Source organism: Bombyx mandarina, chromosome 15 (genome assembly GCF_030267445.1).
Source record: "Bombyx mandarina strain Sakado chromosome 15, ASM3026744v2".
Classification (NCBI taxonomy): Eukaryota; Metazoa; Arthropoda; class Insecta; order Lepidoptera; family Bombycidae; genus Bombyx; species Bombyx mandarina.
In genome coordinates, this window is record NC_143221.1 from 4,511,435 (window position 1) to 4,527,662 (window position 16,228).

A 16,228-nucleotide genomic window follows, 5' to 3' on the forward strand; every position below is an offset into this window, starting at 1 on the left:
ATCTAATCGCGGTTGACACCCGCTGTATGTTATCGTCGACTGTGTCGTGGTTAAATTCTTCTGACTCCTACTTTTGATTTCAAATCCAATCACCTAAGATGTACTCAGAATTACTTCTGTGACGAAGATATATTTTGCCATGTAAGTTATATTTTTTTTGTCAATTTGAACTATTATTGGTGCTAAGCTGCACAGTGAGCTTGCACGGGTAGGTACCCTTCTTCCCTACTTTGGCCGCGAACATCAATTACACAGCATAAATTGCTCTAGATCAGCAATTCATGAAAATTTAAACTATGACGTCATGTATCATGGCAGTCACGTTATGATGATTCCGGGCTCCGATGACCACTTAACAATAAAAAATCATTAAGTTTACTCATTTGACACGCTTCGTCAGTTGCTAATAATAAGATTTTATTAGTTTATACTAATGCAAAACAAGTCATCGCGAAGTGGATATACATAATATACTAAATACTAATAATACGAGTATTGTTTACGCGTTGACAATCGTAATTGTCAACTAATAGTTAGGTTACGTAAATAGGTAATAAGGTCTTACCAATCGATGGTCTTACAAAATTACAGCTTGATAAATTTCCTGTTCAAGAAATCCACCCTATGGATGTAATTCAAATTCAAATTCAAAATCATTTACTTCAACTTAGATGTCAGTATGACACATTTGTTGAATGTCAAAATATAAATAACAATGTTAATTAACTCTACCACCGGTTCCAAAAAAAAGCCACAGTTCTGAGAAGAACCGGCGAAACAAACTCAGCGGGCTTTTTTTTTGTTTTTTCTCAAATATTTACTTTTTTTTAAAATAAATAAAAATATTTACAACAAAGGAAAAAACAAGTCAAAAAATAATCCAGTGTAATGATCCAGTATAAACAGAATTGTTTTAGAATCCCAGTGCTGTTTAAGTAATACTGACCTGAAGTGCTAGTGTCTGAGCGGCGTGAGGCGCGGCCTGCCACCGTCGTCAACTTAGCGGCATCTCTGCGGCCGCGACCGGCCCTGACTCCTGACAAGGCTGCCACCTCACTCGCTTAGAGACTCATAACTACTACACAGCACTTCACCAACACCGACCACTCTCACTTTACACCTGAAACAAGCAATAAACGATTTTAACACTCTTTAATATGCCCAAATAAGCTCCGAAAAGTACCTTGGTTTGTGATCTACTGGTGGTAGGACCTCTTGTGAGTCCGCGCGGGTAGGTACCACCGCCCTGCCTATTTCTGCCGTGAAGCAGTAATGCGTTTCGGTTTGAAGGGTGGGGCAGCCGTTGTAACTATACTGAGATCTTAGAACTTATATCTCAAGGCGGGTGGCGCATTTACGTTGTAGTTGTCCATGGGCTCCAGTAACCACTTAACACCATGTGGGCTGTGAGCTCGTCCACCCATATAAGGAATAAAAAAAAAAAAACTTGTCCTGTCTATTTTTAACGCACTAGCTAAGTAAATCAATTCATAACTAAAAATGATACTAGAGATCGCAGACGTCACAACGTGTGAGAGCCTCATGGTAGAAATAGGCAGTTGGTGGTGCCCGAATGTTAAGCAAATCAATAAATTTTACAAACTTCATTTTACAAGTTCGGGTCGTTGGTATTTTGCTCAAGATAAGTATTATAATTCATTAGAAAAATTTGCTACATGCCCACGTGATTTCAAAACGTATTTTGTCACATCCCTCAGAACGTTCAAATTAGTTATCTCATTCATTAAACTATGAACTTTTCGCTGAACTTATAAACTTTATAGCTTAGAATCAACAACAAATTAAAATAAAGCTATAACCTAGTATAAACCTAAACCTGAACCTGAACCTAGATCTAAACCTAATTAATTATATACTTATTCATAGATAGATTCGAAACTCAAATATCGGAATTGGAGTATTTATATAGTATTGGAATTTTCCAACTCCTTAATCTCGTAACTCTGAACTATTGTTGTACAGCCTTTTGCAAGTAGCAAAAGTCTTTTAAATTAAAACGCTTGTTTTATGGATCGACTAACGATCATGCTCTGCGAGATACCTTGCGTGAACCGAAACACGTGCCAGGAATACAAAATTAGAATTTGCATTTTATACTGCATTCGTATTCCTAATTGAATTTTTAAAAGACAATAAAACGCTTCTCTCTGTCTACAGCAGCGGTCGGGGAACCGGGGTAAATTACCCCAAATGGGGTAAAATGAAGTTTTCGGGGGTAAAAATGAAACTTTTGTGAGTAAAAACAAAATATAGAAGTGAAACTTCTTTAAAATCGTTAAATTTTGAATTATTGTTTACTTTTCAAAATTATCAAGAGGGCTTTAATATGAAAGACACTAAAAAGATGCGATTTCGTTTTTTTTTGTTCTTCGCCATAGGGTAATATTTATTTATTTATTTATGTACACACAGAAAAAAAGACATAGTACAGAGTAATAGGAAAATTATGTACAAAGGCAAAGAAATATCAACTTACACAAAATTATTTTGGGGTAATAATTAAAAAAGTTCCCTGACCGCTGGTCTACAGGGTCACCTAGAAGGTATAGAAAAATAATAGGTCGCCTATAGCCATAGTTTAGTTCGTCATAATATTTTCTTTGGCTTTCACGAGTAAGCTGTAAAGTATTCGTACCATCAGAAATAATGAAACGATTCCATTTCAAACTTCGTAAAAGCAGTTTTAAGTATCTTTTGTTCGCTATGAGGCAGCATTATCTTTTCGTTTATGGTGCTCGATTGAGAGTTTCCTGTTTCACTATTTTCTCCAAACACTCTTGATCTAATTGTATTTAATTGCTGTAACGTGAATCTTGTTCTTACAGCTATTGTCACTTTCCGTATGAGCGTAGATCTAACACTAACACCATTTATAGATAAAAACTATTAGTGTCATGCGTGGTTAGGCCTTTTGGTCAACCTGTTAACATTGAAGTACATCTCAGTCGATGAGAATTCTTCGTAAGCACATCCAAAAATTACAGTTTATAATGTATCGAATAAAATATAAATGAAGTATAAATAATGAAAAGTGGTAATATTTACACTCCGACCCGTAAAATTTTATTGATCTACTGGAAAAACGCATAACTCGAAATAAGACAGTAATGCTCGTAAATGCTCAGTAATCGTGAAATAGACAGTCGTTATCGTGCGAAAATATTACATTTGTTTACATCAGGTGTACTTTGTGTCGCAGTACTCTTAATATAGTTATTTTCGATACAACTTAACTTAGTGCATAAGTAACTAATAAAAACGAATGCAATTTATAGGTTTCGATAGTTGTTTAAAAAATATATAGTACTAGTGCAACTTGGTGAAAATGAAAGAAGTGAAACTTCTTTTGCGGTCTATAGTATTGTGGTTCTCTTAATTTTTCATCCTTAAATCAAAATTCTCTTTTAATAAGGAATACTGTGTATAGGAGAAACGACCAGCTCGCTTTGTCCTTTTCTTCTCTCCACGGTCGAGTAGTTCGCGAGAGCTCTGTCGTCTCACTTTCGCTCTTCCTGAATTGTATATTTTCTCTCTAGCCTTAACAAATCTGTTGCGAGTTAAATTTTACTCTCAACGCGCCTAAAGAAGTTTCACTTCGAACAATCATATTTGCATCACTGGTTTTCAAAAAAATATTCCTAATTCGAGCTTAATGCGGATATCGAAACATTATAATAATCATATCTACAAAATACTAATGAACCCGTTTTTCAATATTATAATAAAGACGTAATTTATTTTCAAAACGCAGAAATATTAAATACCCACTTTCGTTAATGCTGAATATTGTTTGACAGTTTTCCGATAATTTACCAAACCTAACAGTAAGTGACGTAGATGTCACGTGAATTGTTGACGCCCACGTGTTTGTGTAATCAACCTTCTGTAATTTTGAAGACAAATTCGATAATCAGGAGGAATAAGGCGTTAACTTGATTTATTTGATTTTTTTTTTTTTTTTTTTTAATACCTATAAGTTGTTGGACACAGTGAATAAGTAATCTTCTTCTTCTTTCTTTCCTATTACCCTCTGCTCTAATCCTTCTCCTAATTCTTCCATTCACATCGGACTTGGGCAGTTTGTTCTAGCTTCTCACACATCATGCCCAGGACGCGTAGCTCCTGCTCCACCGAGCGACGCCAAGTTGTTCTGGGATGGCCTCTCTTCCTTTTGCCAGACACTTTCCAGGTCAGTGCTCTCTTGGATAAGTGGGTATCCGGATTTCTCAATAAGTGACCAATCCAATGCCACTTCCGTATAACGATCTCTTTCTCCATTGGCTTGGTGATAAGTAAAGTAAATAAGTAATGGCTAATATTGTTCATAGTTTTGCTGATTACGACGAACGATTTTGAACAAAAAGCTATATTATTTTAAATACTCAAACGTTCTCTTTGGTTGAATGTGTTTGGGGTCCATGGTAAGAAATAAAGTCATACGACGTCTAAGGTACTTTTATTGCATATCTTAGCATCAACACGAAAGATTAACTAACGATAACTACAATTAATTCTCTAATATAATAAGTAAAAAAAAAAATAATGGTTACCTATAATATACAAAGACCGGTATTATTCAACATCATCATTACTAGAAGTACAATTACAAATTTTTCTTTGATCTTTAATGTTGAATTAATAAATAATAAATTAGTAATACAAGCTGTGCAAGCTAAAACATATAAGACATACGCTCAAACGTAGATTTTAAACGTATTCATCAGACTGTTTGATTTAGTTATTTCTGTTTGATGACCAAATTACTCCACTTTGTTTATTATGTGGCGTGTTGAAGATGTACAAAGACCGTGTATTGATCGGGCATTTTGCCAGTCATAAGATTGGCAACATGCACCAGTAACCATTAAAATGTTTATCGGTAACTGTGATAAGAGAACATATGCTTACGTACATTTAGAACAAAGGTAAGCCAGTGTAAACTAATAAAAATAGTTTCATCTTCCTACTTTCCTAGCTCAAGATCCAGCTGACGTTTCGCTTACGAAGCTGAAGCTTTAAGAAAAAACATAAAGCAGATATGTTTTATAAAAAATACATATTATACAAGGGAATGTGTGCGACGTTCCACCATTGCAATCGCTTTATCTATTGGTAACACCCATTTATTGAAATCACACCCACACCATCGGACGGACATACGCTGATTTTACCAACCCTTTTTTTCGTTAGAGAATCCAATTTATGGATACCCGGTCGAAGGGGTAACAGAATGGGTTTTGTTAGACTTCAGCACCTCTAGGGGATGGAGACGAGACTGTTCTCGTCCTCGGAAACTATGCCTTGAAAAGGAAGCGCGAGGTGACGCGCAACGTGAGCCGTACAAGTCTCGCCCCACAGTACGACTACCAATTATACCCCAACGAGCTCCACTTCACCGGCTAAACGAGACCGTGCGCGGCACACGCGAGATACCTTCCATCGTCGCATCAACGAATCCACCGCCGAGCACCGGGCATCCGGCATTCGATGGACTCTACGGGAGCTGTACGGGGTCTCAGCACCCGCACCACTCATCTGCCTTCTGCTTTAAGTAGCTCTAAAGAAGGATCCCACACCATTTCGGGCTCTTTAGCCACGGGGTCGTAAAAACCGGCATGGTATTCCACGACCTTCGCTGCATTAAATAGTGGCGTCCTTACATTAAATAGTGGCGTAAAATGACAATCTTACTGGAATTTACATTACCAATGGCTAAGGCAACATGTTATTATAATAAGTTGTTAGGATTCTATTATAAACGATTTAAAAAAAAACTCTCGTTATTGTGACCCCACTTCCTACCGTTGTATTTAATATGCGTTCACGCTCCTACACCCTTTTATTTCGGTTCTATGTGAACTTAACCTCTCAACCATCGACTGAATAGTCTTTAAGAAATAATAATGGGTGTAATCCAAACTTTGTAGATGCGCAATTATAAAGTTTTTTGATAAACGTATTGTATTGTAATTAAAAATAATTGTATTTAAAACTATTTTTACAGTGACTATGAATGATCACGGATACGTATCGCGACAGCCAGCAGAGTCTATCGAGAAACTTGTTGTTTAGGGTAGGGTCAATGGTAAAAGATTTCATCAGGTGAAAATCCTTTTTTTTATTGCTTAGATGGGTAGACGAGCTCACAGCCTACCTGGTGTTAAATGGTTTCTGAAGCCCATAGACATCTACAACGTAAATGCGCCATCCACTTTGAGACATAAGTTCTAAGGTATCAAGTATAGTTACAACGGCTGCCCCGCCCTTCAAACCGAAACGCATTACTGCTTCACGGCAGAAATGTAATGGTGGTGCCTACCCGTGCGGATTCACAAGAGATCCTACCACCAGTAAAACCTTGCAAAAACCCCACTTAACGAGTGCGTGCGCCAAGCCTCAGTTCACAAAAATACGGAGAGCATCTGTCAAGGCTATATTAAACAAGAATCCCACATGACCACAACTGCTCTGCCAAGAGTTACCGACTATGATGATGATGAGTGATCATGTAAACTATGAAACTAGGTTTAATGACCAGGGCCATCAGTCGTTCGTGGCCACGAGAACCATAAGATATTCGAAACGTCGGAACTAAGATACCGACAGTAAAAAACGCAATAAAATCGTAAAAGTAGTAGTCTTAATTATGTTTACGACTTGCGAAAACCTAAGAAATTACGATTCCATTTCTAGTTTCAGTGGATTTTATGTAGAAGCTACTAGAACACGGTCTCAGGCTGTGACTATAGTTAATTGTAAAAATCGATTTCTTGATTCTGATAGTGTGAAACAGCTCAAAATCGCCATCGGCTGGACTTTCCCAATAGCTTCCCAATAACTATAACGACTGTTCTTGTATTGCTCGAGTTTTGTGGGCTCAAGATTTCTTAAGTACACTATATAGGAAATTCTTTACGAAATTTAGACGTCGCCCCAGGAATAATTTGCCGTTTAACTGCATCAGTAAAACTACACGAAGTCACCATGGCCTAAACTTTAGGTCCTAAAGGATAAGAAGTCCGGTGCATTCGTATCCAGCAATGCGACTGTGACATTGTTCGAATCCCGCAGACGGGTACCAATTTTTATAATGAAATACGTACGTGCTTAATAAATGTTCACGAGTGACTTCAACGCTGAAGAAATTACATCGAGTAATAAAAGCCGCAAAAACTATAATTTGCGTAAATACTTCTTCAGTATAAACCTACAATGCACGTGCTCTACGTACGTTTTTTTTCTGGGAATTGTTGTTTGTGTCTTAGTAATTTAACTTGTTTAGGTAGCTAATAAAACAAGGAAGTTTTTCTAGTAGTTTTTCTACGCTTAATGTTTAGTTGATTTTTCAAAATAAATCCAGTTTTCTATCGACCAAATTAGAGAATCAAAACAAAATTTTATAAGAAATCACTTGCTATTTTAAAATGTTTGACATTCGTGCCAGTATTAGTATTAATAAATGTTAGGAGACACTTTGGTATTAGGGACATTAGGGTTAATTTTGTTGGAAATTAGATGTATTATCACATCCCAAGAGGAATACGTCGAATTACAAGTCACCCTGTATTTCTTACGTGAAACAGTAATGCGTTTTACCTTGAAGAGTGGGGCAGCCGTTGTACTATAAAAAATTGAGACTTAGAACTCATATTTAAAGGTAAGTGGTGCCATTTATGATGTCTATGAGCTCCAGTGATCACTTAACACCAGGTAGACCGTAAGCCTACCTAAGCTACCTATTTAACTTCCTATATGTCAAATTTCAACAACAAATTGTACTTATTATTTCATGGAACGCCTGCTCCAGTTAAAATAGCACAATATATATCTTTGACATTAGTAAATAAATACTAAGTATATTATGAACTATGATTAGCACTTGCAAATCTCGGTAAGATATTCTTTGAATGACAGCCGCCTTGGGGTTTCTGTCACTCAAAGAAGCGACTTTAGATACTCGTATAGTCAACGATGTTCCGTAGCATGTGCCAGTAAAGATAGTTATCACCTTTTAAAATATACAAAATTTTATATTTATTTATTTAATTTTTAATACAAAATTTTATATGTGAAATTTACATGTTGGCTTTGTACGGCTAAATAAAATTATATTAATTTTTCCCTATCAACCAAGTATTTTTATCTGGTAAATGATATGATCCAAGCAACGCCGGGTATTTCTACTATATAATAGTTAGGACAGTGTGCATTTATCTATATATTAATACGCGAAGCAAAAACTTTGTACCCCTTCTTACGAAAATTGCGCAGACGGAGGAGCATGAAATTTCCCACACTTATAGAGAATATAGAGAAGGAGTGCAGAATGCTAAAATGTTTTTAAATATACATAAAAACACATTAAATCAAGAAAAACATACATTACACACACTACCATGTACTTGACACACATACGCATGTTTATTATTTGTTTATTGTTAAACTTTTCTTCTTGCTTATAGTCTTTCGTCAAATTGAGAATAAATTGAATATTGTTTGTCTTTATTAATATTTTTCTAAAGTGTAGTCTTTGCGAAATCTGTGATTATAGAAGTATAATAATCTTTGACAATAGAACCGTAATAATGTTCAAATGTATAATTTCAGTTAATTATAGTTGAATTTCAACTACTGGGGACCACTAGTTAACTATAGATTTTATGAACACATTCAACCAGTGTTAAATCCACGCGTCATTCCGATAATAAAAATATGACTTATTTCTTTGACTATGTTTCTATGGCGTAGGCCAAGGCAATCAAACAGTTCCGTGATCATGGCGCTGATTACCTGTGGCGACCGTTGTGGACAAAGAGCATTGCGTTCCTAGTTTAATTCCTCACCTTACCCTGTCTGTCTTTGTTCAGTTCTGTCATTAGTAAGTCTGTTCTGTCATTGTCAGACACAAATTGTTGTTGACCGTCAGGTTTGAGCCCCGTGAGCTCACCTACTAGCCACGGTTACGCTGAAATAGCCTTTCAAGGCTATCAGCTTAGGCAGGAATAAAAAAAAAAAAAAATTCCCTTTGTTCTAGGTTTCAATCGTCCATCCCAACAAACACCTAACGTCCTTAACATGTAAACAAGAGAGGCGGTTTTCCTACAAACCCTAAAGCCGCTTTAAATTATATCCTCCGTGCGTCGTATTCCTCAGTTCTGAGGGACGTGACCTTTACTGAGCACTTTTCTCAGGACTATGTTCTTCCATTCACTTCTGTCCTCCGCGCAGTGGATAGCGACATTGATGCTGGATTCCAAAGTCGTCTTAATCTGATTGGACCAGCGCATGGGACTACGCCCCCTAGGCCTCTTTCCTTCCACTTTGCGGTGATGAGAAGTCTTTCGAGATTGTCACCCTTTTTTCTCGCAACGTGACCGAAAAACTCTAAAATCCTACGTAGGCAAATGGTGGAGAGTCTTAAGGAGACGCCTAGTTCTTCCAGGATTGATGCGTTTGTCCGATGCGCCGTCCAGGGAATCCGCAGCATTTTCCTCCAGCACCACATCTCAAACGCGTCGATCCGACTTCGATCAGCCTTCTTCAGAGTCCATGTCTCCGCCCCATATAAGAAAATAGAAAACACAAGACTTGTTACAAGTTTACGCTTGGTTTTTATGGAGATGTTTCTATAGGACCAGATGGTATCAAGCTGAGACATGGCAGTTTTTGCTATCCCGATACGTCTTCGAATCTCAGGCTCGCACGATCCAGTATTCGCAATCATGGAGCCCAGGTATATGAATCTTTCTGTTGTTTCAAGATGCAGTGACCCCGTGTGCTCCAGTTTATTCAATTAAATTATATATAGGTATATATAACTAGTCAGGTCATAAGTATTGTCACAGAGTAAAAACTTTTCTTTTAGAATGCTGGCCACAAAAAAGTTTATTGAATTCGAATTTCGAATTGTTCATGAAAATAAAAATGTATACTTTTAGAATTTTACTCATTTTTAAATATGGAGTGGACGCTTAAAGAAGACCGTGTTGCAGTTATTGCGTTGCATCATTGCGGTTACGCGCCAATTAAAATTTTTAACATACTGAAAAATTTTAATATAACCAAAAGATTCGTTTATCGTACCATCAAACGATACAATGAAGACTCTAGTGTAGATGACAGGTCAAGAAGTGGTCGCCCTCGGTCTGTTAGGACTCCAGCAGTGATAAAAGCTGTGAAGGCCCGAATTCAAAGAAATCCCAAACGTAAGCAGAAACTGTTGGCCCTTCAGATGGGGTTAAGCAGAACCACGGTGAAAAGGGTGTTAAATGAAGACTTAGGGCTTCGGGCATATCGAAGAAAAACAGGACATCGTTTGAATGCTCGTCTAATGGACCTGAGACTGAAGAGGTGCCGCGCTTTGTTGAAGCGGTACGCGGAAAAAAAATATCGGGAAATTCTTTTTTTGGTTGAAAAATTTTTTACCGTAGAAGAGAGCTACAACAAACAAAATGATAAGTTGTACGCACACAGTAGTGAAGAAGCGAGCAACCGTATTCCGCCTGTCCAACGAGGTCATTTTCCATCCTCGCTCATGGTATGGTTGGGAGTTTCTTATTGGGGCTTAACAGAGGTACATTTTTGTGAGAAAGGTGTAAAACCGAATGCAGTTTTGTATCAAAATACAGTTCTGACGAACCTTGTGGAACCTGTTTCTCATACCATGTTCAATAACAGGCACTGGGTATTCCAACAAGATTCGGCGCCAGCTTATAGAGCGAAGAGCACACAAGACTGGCTGGCGGCGCGTGAAATCGGCCTGTATTCAAAATCACGGAGGTCATTTTGAATAAACTTTAGTGTCATAAGAATCTATGTTTTGTTAAGTTCATTTTGGTATATGAATGGTTACATAATGAATAAACTTGTTTCAATTATTTTACATTAAACATGTGACAGAATTTATGACCTGACTAGGTAGTTTAGATTGGGATGTTTTTGTCGTCTATATGTCGGCAATTGACGATTGTTTGCATGAGCGTACCAGGCACACCACAAACCGGGAGAAGTAGCGATTGCCCATGATGCACATAACATCTGGCCACAGCAATGATACTGAATGAAGACCACAACTGCTCTGACATGAGTAATATGATAAAAGTTATAATTATATTTGGTCGATAAACTACCTCTACCATTCAGAACTTTCTCTTTCCGTTTGAAAAAGAAAATTAATTTAAAATATGTTTTCACTTTCAAGTAGGCCAAGGCTGCGAAACTATAACGGCTACAATAAAAGGCTGCACACTAATGTCACGGATTCGCAACCCCGGCCAGCGAGAAGGCACGCACTCTCCAGATAATGCGTTATCAGAGATTTACAACATTACCGCAGATAGTGCCGGATATATTTTTACCATGTTTTATTGACGTTGTACTACGTCAGCGTAACTGATTTCATCCGGTGTCAGAGATAAGAACTCAATCCGTATTTATCAGTTATCTAGTGCGGTTTTTCTTTTCCAAATTCTTTTTCACGGCTCGATTTAAACTTTCGCGGTTTTCTACTTTGGAAAACAATATTATTTAACGAGTTCTCTACCATGATTTTTGATTATAATGGGTTCCCGATATTTCAACACTAATACAAAAGCTATGATTACTATAAACTGAAGACTGATGGTAGGTGTTAAAAACAAAGAAATGTGTCTTTCTACTTCGTTCTGGGTGCTACCAATGGAACTCGATAACAACCCTCCCGATTATATATATAATACACCAGTAGTATCGACAGTTTCTCAGGACACTTCGAGAACGCATTCTTTATTAATAAACTTAGTAATGGATTCTGCTCACTTAATAACGCGGAGGCATCAATCGCCGTTTTTGACATTTTCACATAACATAAAAACGTGTATATTAAACAAAAACTTAATCAAATCAAACTTGCAACAATTTTATTTAATATCGGAATATTATTCAGACTTAAAATCATGGTAGTAGTTACATAAATAGTGGTTTAATTTCTTTTTCTGTATAACCAATTCCAATATTTGATATAAAAACTGAGATAGAATTAAAAAGAACGAACACAAACTTCATATTATTAATGTTTACATTTCACTCTTCCGAACAACGTAATTGCAGTCGGCTCTCCATTTCCATAAAGAAATTTCATTACTTGACGAGCCACTAACTGAGATGGAATTATTAAAGATGACTCAATAAACGTCATATTGCTTACTTTATGTCTATATCTATATTACTGTCGTAACAGGTTTATGCCAAGATTTTTATCCTTGATCTGAATGCTATTACCTTGTGGGATTCTGATTACTATAACCCCAGGTCCAGGTTTCTCTCGGAGTTTAATCATTTTTGAGTTTATGCATTCATTCGAAGGTATTTAGTAGACGCTGAATACGTCTAAGCGTTCTTATTCTTTTCTCGAATGTATATTTCCGATACCAGAAGAAGACATTATAATACTATATATTCTAGGTTAAGGTCATTGCATTTGGAACTGGAAAAAACTGAAATTCAACTAAAAAATTAAAAATAAATAATAGTTTAAAAAAACTAACAAAATATGCTTTTATAGAAAATCTAACTAAAAAATAGAAAATAACTTATAATAAATTTGAATTAAAAATAGTGTAAGAAAAATAGATTTTATTGTAAAAAAAAAGCGTGGGGTGCATGGTATCAGTAGTTATAAATATTTTATGAACAGATATGGGTAGAAGGGTTATTTTGATAATATCCTGAAAAGCACCCCACGCTTTTTTTAAATTTACTTAAATTTATTTTCTATTTTTTAGTTTAATGTTCTATAAAAGCGTATTTTGTTAGTTTTTTAAACTATTATATTTAATTCAAAGAATTCTAGTCTACTATGGGACTTTTGTTCTGGTGAGTGCTCTGAGAAATTGTTCCAGATAATCCCTCCATTTCCTTTTCACCATCGCACTTTCTGCCACCGAAGCAGAGTTCATATATATCCCTATACTTTAACTATATCTGGAACACAGAACATAGGGGTTCATCGACCGCTATGACACGTGCTTCTTCAAAAAAGCTTACGGAGAGTACTCGGTAATAGGCAGCGACTTGGCTGTACCCCTTGCATTGCCGACATGAGCGACGTTAGCACAGGTGGTACGACCTCTTGTGAATCCGCACGGGTAGGTACCAGTACCCTGCCTATTTCTGTTGTGAAGCAGTAATGCGTTTCGGTTAGAAGGGTGGGGCAGCCATTGTAACTATACTGAGACCTTAGAACTTATATCTCAAGGTAGGTGGCTTATTTATGTTGTAGATGTCTATGGGCTCTAGTAACCACTTAACAACAGGTGGGCTGTCAGCTCATCCACAAATTAAAGCAATAAAAAAAAGCCATACAAAATTATGACGCAGCAATTACTAATTTCTAGTAGGTACGACCGTCTACCTTTTCTGTCCCGAATTAAATGCGTTCCGGATATAAGGGTGTAGTATAATAAGTTATGTATTTAATAAGTAAGTTAAGACTTTGACCTCATATCTCGAGTTTAGCGTATCTCTTACAGCTCTCGATAACAGATGGCCACTAGATAATCAGTGATTTCATCTGAGTCTTTATCATGTGGAAGCGATTTAGTCGATTCAAAGTGTTCATTATCAAGTTTATTTTGAGACGGAGAAATCGGGATATATTAACTAATTTCAAGTACAACGACTAATTAGACCAAAAATAATAATAAAACCAGCGGTTTTTACGAGTTCTTTAAAAACATCGATACCATTTATTTAGCAAGAAAAAGCTATTGTTTCTAAAAGTGAGTGCTTCATATAAAGAGCTGCCTATAAAATCCGTGCAAATTCAGTGTAAAACGTTTATGTTTCTAAAAATAAAAGAAAATGTAAAAATAAAACGGTATTGACGGAACAAATTGCTTTATGTAAATTTCAATAAAATGTGGCTGTTTATGTGACGCTTTTCGCAGATGTATTCGTCGTTGACAAAATTACTTTATTACACATACATTAACAATATTTACTATACATTACTATGGTAATTAATGTATTTTTTTTATTGCTTAGTTTGGTGGACGAGATCACAGGCCACCTGTAACTATACTTGAGACCTTCGAACTTGTATTGGGCTGAAAAAAAAAAAAAAAAAAAAACCTGGTGACATCTGGTAGACATCTAAAACGTAAACGCCGCCACCAACCTTGAGATATTAATTGTAAGGTCTCAGTTTATACAGTACAACGGCTGCCCTACCCTTTTTTTTTTGTTTATTGCCCTTGTCAGTAGACGAGCATACGGCCCACCTGATGATGAGTGGTTACCGTCGTCCGTAGACTTCACCAATACCAGGGGCAGAGTCAAGCCACTGCCTTCCGTTAAGTACTCTCCACAGCCTCGTTTGAAGGACGTGACATAACGCTCGCGAAGCTACCCTTCAAACTGAAAGCCAATACTGCTTCGCGGTAGAAATAGGCAGGGTATCTACTCGTGCGGCCTCACAAGACATCCTACCACCAGTAATTACGCAAAAATTTTGCGGGTTTCATTTTTATTACACGATTTTATTCCTTCACCGTGGAAGTCGATCGTGTACATTTGTTAAGTACGTATTTCATTAGAAAAATTGGACCCCGCCTGCGGGATTCGAACACCGTTGCATCGCTAAATACGAATGCACCGGACGTCTCATTTTTTAGACCACGACGACTTCAAATGTATTTAAAAAATTTTAATTTTTAAACTACAAAAATACATACTCGCAGAAGTCCATCACATGACAACTTCACAAAAACACTCACAACTAACTAATAATGATTCACAATGTTTGATTCAAACAATACTTTCAAAAAAAAACATACATTCACAATTTAAATATCCCGCCAAAAACGTTCCAAAGCGTCCGCAACGAGGCTGGCAACCTTGCGTCAACAGGTCGTATCCCGTACTGATGTCTGGGCCGATCCCGATCGCGCTCGCGCCAAAAATAATACACAGAGAAGGACATCGGAGGTTCCCTACGACCCTGTTGCTATTGGAGAATAGCTTTCCCTGATACTTTATTGTCATGTACCGTCTCGTTGAGATCCACGTCGATTTGTTTCCATACCGAAACAATGATTCATTAGGAACTTCGAGTACGCTATGAGAGTCCCTTTCAATCGGCTTAAATAAACGTAATATCACTAAAGACGTTATTCTTGTAGATTCGACCGATATGAAACGATATTAATTAAACATTAAATTCAAGATTATTAACGTACATCTTCAAAGCTGACGACATTTTTGTTATGTTTCCAGTATTTTCCATTTTGACTATGAAACCGTCTAGAAGCGTTCAAGTTTGGAAGACAGGATATCTTATTCCAAAGGAGTTTATATTTATGGCTCTTGTCTCATGACGGGTAGTAGTCACTTTACGCTGTAGAGTCCACAGGCTTCGGTGACAGCTTAATACCAGTTACTCACCAGACACCAGGAACGATGATCTCGTCTACGCATCTCAGCTAATAAAAAGCGAATGCATTAAACCAGAATATATCTCAATCGTGTCACTCTCGACAGAGTGTTTATTGTCGTCATGTAGTGTTGGAGTGAGCACACTTGGGGCGTCTCACGATCTCCCGCCATCTCTCCCTGCACGAGGTCATCCTACTACACATATTTGGGATACCTCTCACTGTACTTTTAATTTCGACGGTTCACCGCATTAGCGACTTCTCATACGGTTTTGTACTTTTCACTCTTCCGTATACGACAAGACTTTACAGTTTTCGTGGTCATGATCACGAAAGGGTGGGATCGAATCGTAAAAGTAGCTTTAATTGACTTGAAGATGTTGTGGGTATATGGTGTGTGTATTTTGTGTGTGTGTGTGTGTGTGTATGTGTTGTGTACACGAAGAAGAAGATGTTTATTTAATTCAGGCATCGTTTAAGTAAAATCCTCTTCACTGAACGCCGAACAAAAGTTTTTCAATTATATCAAAGTAAAACCCTGTAAAATATTTTTAATTGAACGCAACACGAAAATAAAGTGATTTCGGAACTTCTTATATTTTGCCGGCTGTGAAACGATACCGAACTTTTGGCAGTAAACAAGAACCGTAAGTAATTAAGTAACTTGCCTAATGAGAATTCACAAAAAGAAGCCTTGTTAAATTTGACCGAGATTTACATTAATTGGATATTTTATACTAACTCGCGTACATAATAATAGATGTCGGCCATAAGTATTTCTTGTCGATACTCTACCA

General features: G+C 36.9%; 1 protein-coding gene across 10 annotated transcripts in view; it reads right to left on the reverse strand.

Moving 5' to 3' along the window:
- Window positions 1–14,844, reverse strand: part of cac (calcium voltage-gated channel subunit cacophony) — a 198,426-nt gene extending 183,582 nt beyond the window's left edge. For 7 of the 10 annotated variants that reach the window (XR_016324164.1, XR_016324166.1, XR_016324163.1 and 4 more), the window contains exons 1-2: window positions 14,733–14,844; window positions 947–1,120 (exon numbers count right to left, since the gene is read on the reverse strand). The gene's annotated coding sequence lies outside the window, so the exon portion shown is untranslated. The remainder of the gene's footprint in view (window positions 1–946; window positions 1,121–14,732) is intronic. The other 3 variants (XR_016324167.1, XM_089732765.1, XM_089732761.1) reach the window with 2 other exon arrangements.
- Between the last annotated feature and the right edge of the window lie 1,384 nt (window positions 14,845–16,228).